Source organism: Ptychodera flava, unplaced genomic scaffold (genome assembly GCF_041260155.1).
Source record: "Ptychodera flava strain L36383 unplaced genomic scaffold, AS_Pfla_20210202 Scaffold_28__1_contigs__length_4768798_pilon, whole genome shotgun sequence".
NCBI classification, from domain to species: Eukaryota; Metazoa; Hemichordata; class Enteropneusta; family Ptychoderidae; genus Ptychodera; species Ptychodera flava.
Window position 1 is genome coordinate 1,437 of NW_027248350.1, and position 13,089 is coordinate 14,525.

At 37.7% G+C, this 13,089-nt stretch overlaps 1 long non-coding RNA gene across 1 annotated transcript; it reads left to right on the forward strand.

The window, feature by feature from the left end:
- The first annotated feature begins 2,270 nt into the window (after positions 1-2,270).
- LOC139127050 (uncharacterized) lies at positions 2,271-9,703 on the forward strand. The gene is made up of 4 exons (XR_011550908.1): positions 2,271-2,400; positions 2,684-2,768; positions 7,809-8,079; positions 8,870-9,703. It is a non-coding gene; the product is annotated as an uncharacterized lncRNA (long non-coding RNA).
- Positions 9,704-13,089: the final 3,386 nt, after the last annotated feature.

Sequence of the window (13,089 nt, forward strand, 5' to 3'; positions counted from 1 at the left end):
TTTTACATCAAGTCCCAAAATGGATTTGAAGTCACCGACCCTACCTACGCTACGGGTCTTTGCAGGGCTGTGGTGAGCGGGGCGATTAACTGTAGCGGAACACACAGCATCGTACGCGTAGGGCTACCAACCTCCATGATTAACTACCGGTATATTATTTTTGCCAATACCGTACGTTCATTTGGCATACTTGAACAGGGTTTGCCGAGAACAACATCAATATAGCACGACCAAAGACAGTCCAAACTGCGAAAATTATAGAGATAACTCGTGGTATTGAAAATTACTTACCGAATTTTTAAACGATCTGTAGCTCTTCGATCAAACTATGGGTGTGTCCGTGACCGTTGTTCTTCGGGACGATATCTCGGTCTCAGAATCGGTCATCCAAGGGCCATCAACGCATCGCAAACGCTGTTTGTTGGTTTTAAATTCATAGCTAACCTTTACGTACCCTGAATGATAATGTCCTACGGTAATTTACGCTAAACTGTACAAAAATCAGAGCGAAAAAACGGCGACGATATACTCCTCGCTCAAACGTCCTAACGGCCTACCAGTGCATATCAGATTTAATTTGCCGCTCAGGATTTGACCCATGACCTTTTGGCAATCTGACCAATCATAAAGAAATGTTCACATGATCTACAACAATCTGACCAATCATAAAGAAGTCTTCACATGATATATGACATCATCAGGCGTGATTCTAGAGTTCCGGGTTCAAAGTCTGTTCTGACCCACGCATTGTTTCAGCAAGCAGCTTGATCCAAATCTCGCGAGCTTGCGTTTGAAAACCAAAACGACACAAATACATGGGAATAACCTTTCTAGATCAACACAAAACTCTACAAAAACGGCTCCGACATAGCAGTCTCGTGACTTACAAACTTTGCCCGACGATGACTTTCATCGCGCACGTCCGTATTTTGAAGCCCAGCGTGATCACTATGAAACTATGCGTACATTATTGTACGCTGGGAAAGCTTTACCGTACGTACCTCCATGCCGTACGTACGCTTTCAAGACCTACTCCGTACTTGCAGTTCAACCCGCGTGTGAAAAGGGCGTAAGAAAACACAAAAGAACAAGATATACGTTATTTTGAGTTGCAGTTCTTTGAAAGACTAGTCTTTTCAAGGGAGATATGCACGTGTAAAGTTCATTATACGTCGATATTTAGCCCTGCGTACGATGCTGTGTGTTCCGATCCGCTACAGCCAATCGCCCCGCTCACCACAATTAGCTGTAGCGGAACACACAGCATCGTACGCAGGGCTAACGTCGATATATGGTTCGCCAGAGTTAATATTTTGCAAAGCCTTTTTTTCTGTAGAAACAGTTACGCTGTCAGTGAGAACCAATCATTTGCAAAACGTACATAAAAAGTCAGTGATTGATTTATTGCACCGATCAAAGTCAAATGGTAGTTTTTCACACAATTTGTTGAAAATCAAAGGTTTCCTGCTGTGCCAGCTGTAGTGTCACTGTCAATGGATATCTCATCTAAGATCAAGTGGAGTGTCAACTCAATGTTGTGGCTTATAGTGAGCAATATCTTGCTCAAACTGTGTTTATTTAAATATTTTAGCATATCTGCCACAAAAGATTTGACTGATTGTCTTTGTGTGCCTGTTAAGTGCCTCTAGTGGCACATATCGGCACATAATGAAAAATAAGTTCTGGCAGCCTTTTTTGTGTGTAGCTTATAAGCCGCAAGACAGTGGGACATATGCCACAAAAAAATTTTTCGTAAGGGAATTCTGATCAAATTTGAGCGACACCGTATAATTGCGGTATTTTTCCTGATTTAGAACCATAACTTAGACATGCCTCAAAATTGTTTCAAATTGGGAACAACGACATAGACCTATGTGCCCATAGATCTCAACATATACACTCCAGTGATACTTCTTAATGACCACATTTCCCTCCCCCATCAAGACTAATACTCCTATTTCAAGTGGGGACTATGTCATTGTCAATGACTTGTTCAATGAACAGTTTTCAGTAAAACTCCTCAGCCCTGCAGACCTCAGAGTTTTGCCACAAACTGTGCAATTAAATTCTGCAAACTTCTGCTATGAATTTGCTTACGATATATTATAATGAATTAAGCAAAATTTTTTGCTCACACAAAATTGAAATTAAGGTCACTGCTATGTGTATTACGTCACTTCCCGATTGAGCAGCTTGTAATGTTTATCTTTAGTAAAACTTTACCTCCATAAAGTTTATAACTAAGTAATGGTTGACATACGATATAATGTATTAACTTTTGTTCCATTTGAATCTACAGATCATACAAATGTTTCTTCAAAGAAAGAAAGAGTATCGGCCTCAGAGGGAACATGTGGGTTTGACATTGAAGATAATGAACCTGAAGAAAAATGTGAAAATGTAAGTTTGCTTTTGTAACAAATCACTTACATCTTACAGGCTAAAGTATATCAAATTAGCAATATTTGGCCATTACCCTGGATGTGAAATAATAAAAATATGTGAGTATATTTGTGAGTTTTACCATGCTTCAAAATTTTTATTGTGGTACTGTCATTAATCAGAGCTACATGTAAACAAAATGATAAGTATTGCCGAATTGATGTGTCTTGCAAGTGCAATCCATTTCATGGTCAATACTCTTATTTATTTCTGAATAAATTACTTTCCATTGTGTGTTTAGACCACAGAAGACAAGGCAGCAGAACAGAAAGATGCTATTTCCTTATTCCGTGGTCTATTGGAAGGTATATGCAGTGTGTTGCATGGTAAGTACAGATAATTCAGTTGCTCCTTAGGCTGGATGCCATATTCGGCAATTAATGCATAATTTTGTACAATTTTTATGAGTTTTCTTCCACTTTCAATAAATGGCTGATAACTCTAGAAAATATGCCACCAAATTCAAAAGTTAAGGGAAACTTACCTGGAAGTTGAAGTTTTACTAGAATTCTGCTAAGCTGCTGTCGTACCTGAGGTGTCACTCGAGATTGCAAGATATTACCCAGCATTGAGTTCTCATCGGCTGTTTAATACATTGTGTATCAAATTTATGGGTGGGTGATCATGAGATATCAAATATTACCCACAATGCAGCAATGCAGGGGAGCATAGAATTGGGTGATATATGAGTGACACCATAGCTACGACAGCAGCTTAGCAGAATTCTAGTCAAACTTCAACTTCCAGGTAAGTTTCAAATTCTGATTCACTGCTATCTCAGCAAGTGTCACTCGAAATGTTTAGAGTGTATCCATGAACTAATGATTGGAAAAATTCACCCACTTTTGTGTATATATATAAAAGAACACAGAACATTAATCTCTCAAAGGTTTAGTATGAGTTATGTACTGGTACAGTTAATAAACAAAGTCTCCTGTCTGGAGGGTAAGCAGATAGTCTTGATGGTTTGATTTGTCTATAAGGAGTGACTGTTTCACCAGGTCTCCTATTTTTATGACATTCCCCTTCTTTGTTTTGACAGTGTTCCTGATATCTATCAAGTATGTAGTCTGAGCTTGTTGAGCTGACAGTAGTGCAATAAGAGTTACTAGTTTTAATGTCATTTTTTTAAAGGGAGAGTTTCTTAACAGACACCAATATTGTAGCAGTCTTAAGTGCAATGGAGACATCCCACATACTGTAATTTTATTTATGTGTTGTTTTGTTGAACACCCCTTTCATAAATTGAGTAACTAAAGGGTGACTTCCAAATGTTAGGCTACTATCTGACAATGTAATGAATGATGACAGTGCTGACCATCACTATTGATTTCACTGAACCAAGCCAGCTGACTTACATGTATATAGTATTGCCAAAGCTGTTGCTACAGGTTTTGTATGGATATTAATTTCCCTCTCACTGCTTAAGTTTCTCAATCATTCCAGTTCGAGTTATATCACCCTTTAGTCCCTGGTCTACAAGACTGGAGGATGACCTCTGTAACTGGTTCTCATAGCCCTTTGCTTCTAAGGGATATTGCCTGATAAGAGGCATGCTAGCAGTTTTAGTTTCTTTGACAGTTGGTGGTGTTTTCACTGATATGTTCAGGGGTAGTGTCAGTAGTGAGTTTCCTTTTGGCAAGAGGACTGGGTATGCATGCAATCAGGCATTTTGTCAAGGTGGCAAACCATGGTTGGGTTGCCCAGAATGGCACTATCAGGATTCTACTCACTCTGAACTGTCCTTAATGGAGCACACTGAAAGGAGGAAATGCATAAAAGTACCACTTAGACCAATTAATAAGACTAAATGCATCTACAGCAATGGCATACAGGTCAGGGTGCCATGATACATGTTTGTCATGCTGACGTAATGGTTGAGCCTTGAGGCAAAGAGGTCAATTTCTATAGTGTACCAAATTAACAAGCAATGTCCTTTACAACTTGTTTGTTAGCATATCTGCCCAGTGTCGCTGTTGTGTTGTCTGAAGTGGTAGTCTGCCTCTGTGTTCTGAACACTGGGTACTGGTATGTGTGCTGCACTAAGTCAAATATTATGTGTTATTGCCCAATTTCAAATTTCTCTGATAATTATTTTGCAGCAGGATTTCCTGTCTCCCATGTTATTATAGAAATAACGGGCGATGCGCTGACCATTAACGTTTATTTGTGGGCAAGGGCGAGAGGAAAGCCAAAAATTAACGGGCCAGGCTTGCCAAGCCTGTTAATTTGGCTTTCCTCCAGCCCGCGCCCACAAATAAACGTTAATGGTCAGAGCTGAGTCTGTTATTTCCATTATATTATCAGCGAACCCAAGAAAACCGTCAAAATTTCTGAAAATTTCAGGAGCTAACGACAACTGGGCCCCAGAAACTGAGCAATACGCAACGCACTGTCACACGCGCTGTAAAAAATTGGCAAATCCGGAGATGTTTTCAGGAAAAAGTATCTCAACTAGACCTACAAGTGCTCCATTTTATTTTGTGATTGATTATGATTTACGTTTGAGCTGTAAGGTTACAATACTTTGAGTTGTTAATCTTATTATTCATATTTACGGGCATGTAAACAAACCATTACTGTGTATTTGTGGTCAGTCACATGGTTCAACTCGACCAATCAAAATGCGACGGGCAGGGCATGGTAATATAATGTAGAAATAATGGACGACTCGCTGACCATTAACGTTTATTATGGGCAAGGGCGAGAGAAAAGCCAAAAATTAACGGGTGAGGCTTGCCAAGCCCGTTAATTTGGCTTTCCTCGAGCCCACACCCATAAATAAACGTTAATGGTCAGAGCGGAGTCTGTTATTTCCATTATATTATCAACGAACCGAGGAAAACCGCCAAAATTTGCGAAAATTTCCGGAGCGAATGACAACTGGGCCCCAGAAACTGAGCAATACGCTACAAAACGTCATGCGCAATGTAAAAAATTGGCAAATCAGAAAAAAAGTATCACGACTTGGCCAACAAGTCCTTCATTTTATTTTGTGATTGATTATGATTTACGTTTGAGCTGTAAAGTTACGTTACTTTGAGTTGTTCTTATTATTCATATTCACTGCCGTGTAAACAGACCATTACTGTGTATTTGTCCTCAGTCACGTGGTTCAGCTCGACCAATCAAAATGCGACAGCCAGGGCATGGTAATATAATTATATATCACACTGCTGTGGTGTTGTAATGAGCAGTCAGATGTGTACATTTTTCATGTTAGTACAGAAAGCTTTCAATGTAAAAAGAGCAGCTTTCATTTCAAAGTAATTTATGTGTTCTGATGTTTCAAATCAAACCATCCACCACTTGTCTGGTCTTGCATCACCCCTTCTCATCCTATTTTGCTCTGATATTTCAAGGTGAGGTCCGGGTTACCATGGGATACCATATCCCAAACATCGGACTATGTGCCCGAGGGTATGTGACCATTTGCCCGACGTAAGGAGGGCAAAAGGACCTGCCCCGAGGGTACATAGTCCCTTGTTTTGGCTACAATATTTTTATTACATGCCTCTCTTACACAGTTTTCACTCAAAATATTACGTTCATTGGCAAATGATCATCAAAATGCTTTATTTCCATCCGTTACAAATGGAACAAACTTTCATCATCGAATGGCGCATTGATATATTGAAACTAGTGTTATACGGTTTATCAATTTTTTTGCGCTAAATTTCACAAAAGCCAGATTTACCATGCAAAACATGTAATTTCCACATTTTTACATGCAAAAGGTGTCAAGTTTAAAAAAGTTCCGGGTCACTTTCAGTCTAATTGTTGTGTGGACATGGTTTAGGAACTAGAACAAGAAATCAGATTGATGCACAAATTTGTCAAATTAGGTTACATACAGCTGCTGTTCCGTAGAAGTCAGTGTTGTTTTGTTTGTTTTGTTATCTTCAACATGTTATACTGAATTCCCTATTTAAAAGCATGTTGATACTCCTAGTATTTAATTAGAGTCAGCACAGCCTGCACATTTAAGGACAGCATGACAACAATCTCATTAAAATTTGATATAGAGATCTGCAAGTTGATCTTTACCTTTGCTTATTGCCGCTACATCTGAACCCTGCCACCAGACACACACTATTGTAGATTTCCCATAATTATTATGATTTGTATCCTCGGAGATTCCCCAGAGAAGTCTATCATGTGTCTCCCATGTGTAGACAAATTCATAGACTTAGTTGTAAAAATTCTGAAAACATACTTTTAAGGACACCATTCTTCTCAATTCTCATTTCAAATTATTTGGAAAATTATGCAAGATTGAGAGAGGAGATAGCATTTTTGTACAATTTTCCACTGATTGTGTCTTCAGCCATACAGAATAATGTGATTGAAAGAAGGGAGACTAGTACTTGCACCTGTTTTTTGAAACAAAAGGATATTGATTTTTTTCCGATGGAAATGACAAATGAATGACCCCTTCAGTTCATCATAGCTTACTGCCTAAAAGTATGGCATTTGTAGTACCTACAGAATGTGACTTCAATGGTTGTTTAATGGTTATTTGGAAACTTTCACTGAAATTTCTAAATGATCTTTTACTTGATATTATTTATCAATTATTCTGATGTTTGCACATTATTGCTTGCATACAGAACTAAAAAAGTTATTTAAAAAGTAACCTACAAGGATACAAATCAAAGAGAATTGTGGTTATTTTATTGTACTGCGAGCACAACCCACTTGGAGCACCCAGGAGCACAGTGGTTGGGTAAAACCAATCAGCAGAACACTGCTTACTTAGCACAGTGGATTGATAAACCAATCGGAATGCTGCATATTTAGCAACATAGCTCTGATGGGCTCTTCGTCGCACAAGATTTATACGTGATCACCTATGGCACAATGGTATAAAGAGGTTGCTGAAGACAAAACAAAAAATAGACAATGACCGAGGAAGTGAACAGCCCACCACTCTATCAGATTTTAATCAGTTTGATGTTGACAATATACAGTCAGTGAATGCAAGCTAAATGCATGGGCTTTGTATAAAGTGTTATATAAAGTGTTATTATAGAACCAAAAACAAAGACAATCATGATTACCTTTTCACTTTTATAGTTCATGATATTCTAATTTGACCAAAAAGCGTCAAATTTGTAACAAAAAGTTTTATGGTTGGAAAAAGTTAGACAGGGTTGGACATTTCTAATACACTTTGTTTTCATTAAATCTGAAAATACTTCTGCACTTGTGGGTGTGAAACGAAAACATTATTTACTCTTGCCTAATCCTTTTAGCTAATAATCCTGATTTTATTGTGCTGATATTGTGATCTTTGTATTTCCCTACCTACCATTGTACATCAGTGACTTGAACGGGTGGGGAATTATTCATTTTATCTGTAATAGAGTTGATTGATGATGGTGATGCCAAAGATGATGAAGATGGTGATGTTGGTGGTGGTAACGAGGAGAAAAAAGAAGATGGTCATGATAATGAGTATGGTTCTATTGACACAGTCACTGGTCTCTGCTGTACCCATGCAACCTCATTTGGCATCAACATCAGCATCTGCAGTGACAGAAAATGCCACATCTAGCATCATGTCCACCAGTCTAACTAGTTCTGTAGTGACAGACAATGATGAATATGATGACAATTAAACAGAGCAACCACAAAGTGAGTATGAAATCACATACTGTAGACTGTCGCAAACATCACACTGTGTTTTGGTGTTAAATGACCTAGTGATGAATTGAAATGAAGCATTTCACTAAGAAGTTTATCTGTGTGTGTAGATGAAGTTTATTATGGCTCTTGTAAGATGTACACAAGTCTAATCTATAACGTGAAGTACAGGCATTGCATTATGTTCTATTTGACAGTAAACCAAATTCATCATTTCAATGCAAATGCAAACATAATCACTATTTAAATCATGTAAACCATATAGACATTTTTGTACACTACATGCATTCTTAGGCCTTTTTATGCACCAGGCTTTGTTTCTATGGCTGCCTTGCATTTGACTCATTCACGTTTTCCCATCATTCTAACTGTATAGTACTAATCTGACAAACCTCCAGAGTCTAAAATACATTCTTTTATCACATTAACTTAAATTCACTAGCTTCACACCAGTGTTGGATTTTGTAGATGTCAAATGACGCCATGTACTTAAATGTGCTGGTGTCAGAACTTCATCAGTATCCTACTGCTGTGGAAACTGAAAAAATAAAATGTAACTAAGACTTTGCTATAATTGTAAATTTTGACATATATATGTACATGAAGATCACTGAACACAAAATGTTGCATGCAACTCTGATTTTGGCATGCCTATTTGAAGGCAAATTGAACTGCAAGACTCTTTCAATAATGCATGCTCATGACTTTTTGACACAAGTGGGTTGAGATTGTATACAGAATTTTTTCACCTAAAATTTATGAAATGTTTTCTTTTCTACAGAACTAAATCAAAGACAATCGCCTGGAAGAAAGTTGAGAGATTGGTCGTCAGCAGAGAATAAAGCCATGACCATTTTGATGTGAATTTAAAAGCACTGAAATGTCCTGGCAGAGATGAAATTCTTTGCTGTATAAAGAAGTATCCAATTTTCCGGAGAAGGCAATGGAGACAAATTAAAAGTCAAGTGTGGAATAAAATCAAACAATTGAAAAAAACGAAATTGACATAGTATGTATGAGATCAAAGTAAAGGCCACAGTAGCTGTAACTTTTGACCATGTTTTTCTCCCAGCGTCATGAAGGAAACCAATCCAGGTCCATCCATCTGTACCAGTGCCTGTTTTACGTGCTCATGCTGTTCGTACAGATTGAAGTGGGAAAAAAGCCCTCGATCACTTCCAGTCAAAATAATAGTGCCCCTGGTGGCGAAAGCTTAATTCCTTGTGTTTTGGCATGGGCCCACGGCAACTTAAAAATGGCGTGTTTTTTTTTTTAAATTGATTGCGTAATGTAAATAACAATTGTACATGCAGGTGTACAGTAATTTCATGATCTGAATCAAGTTGCTGTGTTGCATCTGTTGATGATAATACTTTACCAAAAACAATACAGAATATTGAGCAGTATTTGTAGCCTATGATGTTACCTTCTTTATATTTTTTATGCATCTCTAACTTTCTAATTTTTAGTCCCCACGGACACCATCCGGGTGGACTTATAGGGTTGGTCATGTCAGTCTGTCCGTCCATGCGTGCGTGCGTCTGTTCGTCTGTGCGTCCGTCCGTTAACGCAGATATCTCAGAGATGCCTGGATTGATTTCATTCAAACTTGGTACAAGGATTATTCATATGTCGTACATATGCACGTCGATTTGTTTTGTGATATGATCCAATATGGCAGCCATTTGTTACGATTGTTTCATGTACGGAGCCATAACTCAGGCACATCTCAACCGATTTTATTTAAAGTTGGTAAAGGACATTGACCTATATAATACATATGCAATATGTCAATTTATTTCATGAATATGATCCAATATGGCAGCATGGCGGCTATTTTTTTACAATTTTTTCATGTATTGAGCCATAAATCCGGCATGTTTCAACTCATTTTATTCAATGTTGGTTCAAGGACATTGACCTATGTCATGCATATCCACATTGATTTATTTTGTGATACAATCCAATATGGCTGCATGGCAGCCATTTTGTTATGATTTTTTTTTCATGTAGGGCGCCATAACTCTGGTATATCTCAACTGATTTTATTCACAGTTGGTACGGCGACATTACCTGTATCATGCATATGCACGTCAATTTGTTTCATGATATGATCAAATATGGTGGCCGTGCAGCCATGTTGTTACAATTTTTTCATGTACAGAGCCACAACCAGGCAAATCTCAACCGATTCTATTCAAAGTTGATAATAGGACATTGACCTATGCCATGCATATCCACATTGATTTGTTTTGTGATAAGATCCAATATGGCCGCCGTGCGGTCATTTTATTACGATTTTTTCATGTATGGAGCCATATCTCAACCGATTTTATTCAAAATAGGTGCGGGGACATTGACCTATATCATACATATGCATGTCAATATGTTTCACGATATGATCCAATATGGCACGCCATGCGGCCATTTTGTTACCATTTTTTCATGTATGGAGCCATAACTCTGGCACATCTCAACCAACTTATTCATCATAACTCAGACATTTATCATTGGATTTTATTCAAAGTTGGTACAAGAACAGTGACCCTTGTCATAAATATGCATGTCAATTTGTTTCATACTCCTATGCAATATGGCTGTCTTGTGGCTATTTCGTTATGATTTTGTCATGTACGGAGCTATAACTCAGACATATTTCCACAGTATCATTCACATGTGGGGCAGGATGCGCTCTTACTATTTTCGAACACCTGACATCACTTCTTGGTCCTTTGGCCAGAGGTCGATCCATATATCTTTCTTTCATGAATTTGACTTTGTTTGTGTACCGTCTATTTACTGTCTGTTCTGTGCTGTTTTGTATCTATGTTTACAACTCTTGTCTTACAAATTCTGACCTTAAGTGTTATTGGATTATGGATTGGTATGATTGCGATTATTCAACGTTGGCACAAGGACATTGACCTACCGTATGTCATACATATGCACATCGCTTTGTTTAACGGCATGTAGCAGTATCATGTCAATTATTGAATTTTCGTACTTAGTCTGATATGTCAAGAAATACTGCATTAAATTTCATGAAACTTGGTACAGATGTTAAGCTCACATTACTTTAAGTAAAAAAGACATTTATCAGTGTCAAGTTAGTTATTTGTAATTGCATATGTAATGAACTTTCCTAATTAGAGTGATACGGTATATCAACAGATACTGCGTTAAATTTGATGACACTTGGTAGAGATTTTGATCTCATAGTGTTGTAAATACAAATCAATGACACTTAGTAGTATCATTTATTATATAGATTAATTGCTAGTTTGCATTTACATAATGGGTTTTTAGTCCTACGGACGAGGTCCGGCGGGGACTTGTAGATTGGGTCCCGTCCGCCCGTCCATCCGTCCGTCCGTCCTCAGCCGTTTCTCAGACACTGCGGCACCAATTTTGTTTAAACCTGGCACAAAGGCATAGCACTATGACCTACAGACGCACATTGATTTAATTTGCGATATGATTCAATATGGACGCAAGGTGGCCATATTTTGCGTTTTTTTCATGTCTTTGAACCATAACTCAAAAACATCCTTGAACCGATTCTGTTCAAACTTGGCACAAAGGCATAACACTATGGCCTACATATGCATGTCAAATTAATTTGCAATATGATCCAATATGGGCGTGAGACGGCCATTTTGTTTGCGGTTTTTAGCTCACATTTTGTTTTACCAATGTGAGTTTATCGTATAAGCTGAAGTCGATGGCGTCTGTATGTATGTGTGTATGTATGTATGTATGTATGTATGTATGTATGTATGTATGTACGTACAGTATGTCCGTCAACATCAAAAACACGCAAACCGCTGCACGTTTCAGCTTGGTATTTGGTGTGTGGATGCATCCTGGGCTATAGATGGGATTTTGTTCAAATGAAGTCTGCATTGCCAAAATTATACAAATGAGCTTACAAAATGTGAAAATGGTTAAGAATCAATAACTTAAGAACCACTGTTTTGATTGCTTTGAAAATTTGTGTGCAAGTACCTTAGGTGGACCTTCTACAGTTTTATGAATATTGTGAAGATATCCTGAATTTTGTATTTTTGTAGAATTTTTTTGTGCTTTTTCTCATTTCAGTAAAAATTCTTCTTCTCTGAAACTGCAAGCCCAATCGCTCTCAAATTTCGGTTGTCTCTTTGCAAGGGTGTTACTTTTCTAATTTGTTGAAATTATGACAAAATTGGGAAAATTACTATTTTAAGCAATTTTGTCATTTTTAGTCAAAAAATCTTAGACAGTATTTCCTTTTTAAAACCCCTGGACAGACAGCTTTCATATCTGGTACACAGACGTACAGAGATGACAATAGTTAGATATGTGGAAATTGTCCTGAAATATAAAAAATTGTATTTTTAAGACAATATTGTCATTTTTGGTCAAGAAAACTTTATCTCAAAATTACTTGTTTGATAGCTTTGTAATTTGGTATAAAATCCCAAATGGACGAATGGACGAATTCAAACCGAATGTGAGCACATAGTGTCCTTGACGGTATTTTTTGTGTCTTTGAACCATTAACTCAAACATCCTTCAATCAATTCTGTTCAAACTTGGCACAAAGACAGAACACCAGGGCCAACATATGCATGTTGAATTATATTGTGATACGATCCAATGTGGGCATGAGGCAGCCATTTTGATGCGATTTTTTCATGTCTTTGAACCATAACTCAAACATCCTTGAACCCATTTTGTTCAAACATGGCACAAAGGCAAAGCACTATGGCATACATATGCATGTATCAATTAACCTTGCAATAGGAGCCAATATGGCTGCAGAACTGCCATTTTGTTGGAATTTTGCATGTCTTTGAAGCTTAATTCAAAGGTCATTACACTGATTTTGTCCAAACTTGGCACAAAGATCATGCACTATGGCATACATATACATGTCAATTTACTTCGTGACATGTTCCAATATGGTGGCCAGATTGTCATTTTTAGCTCCCATGTATGCATATGTATATATGCAAATGGGAG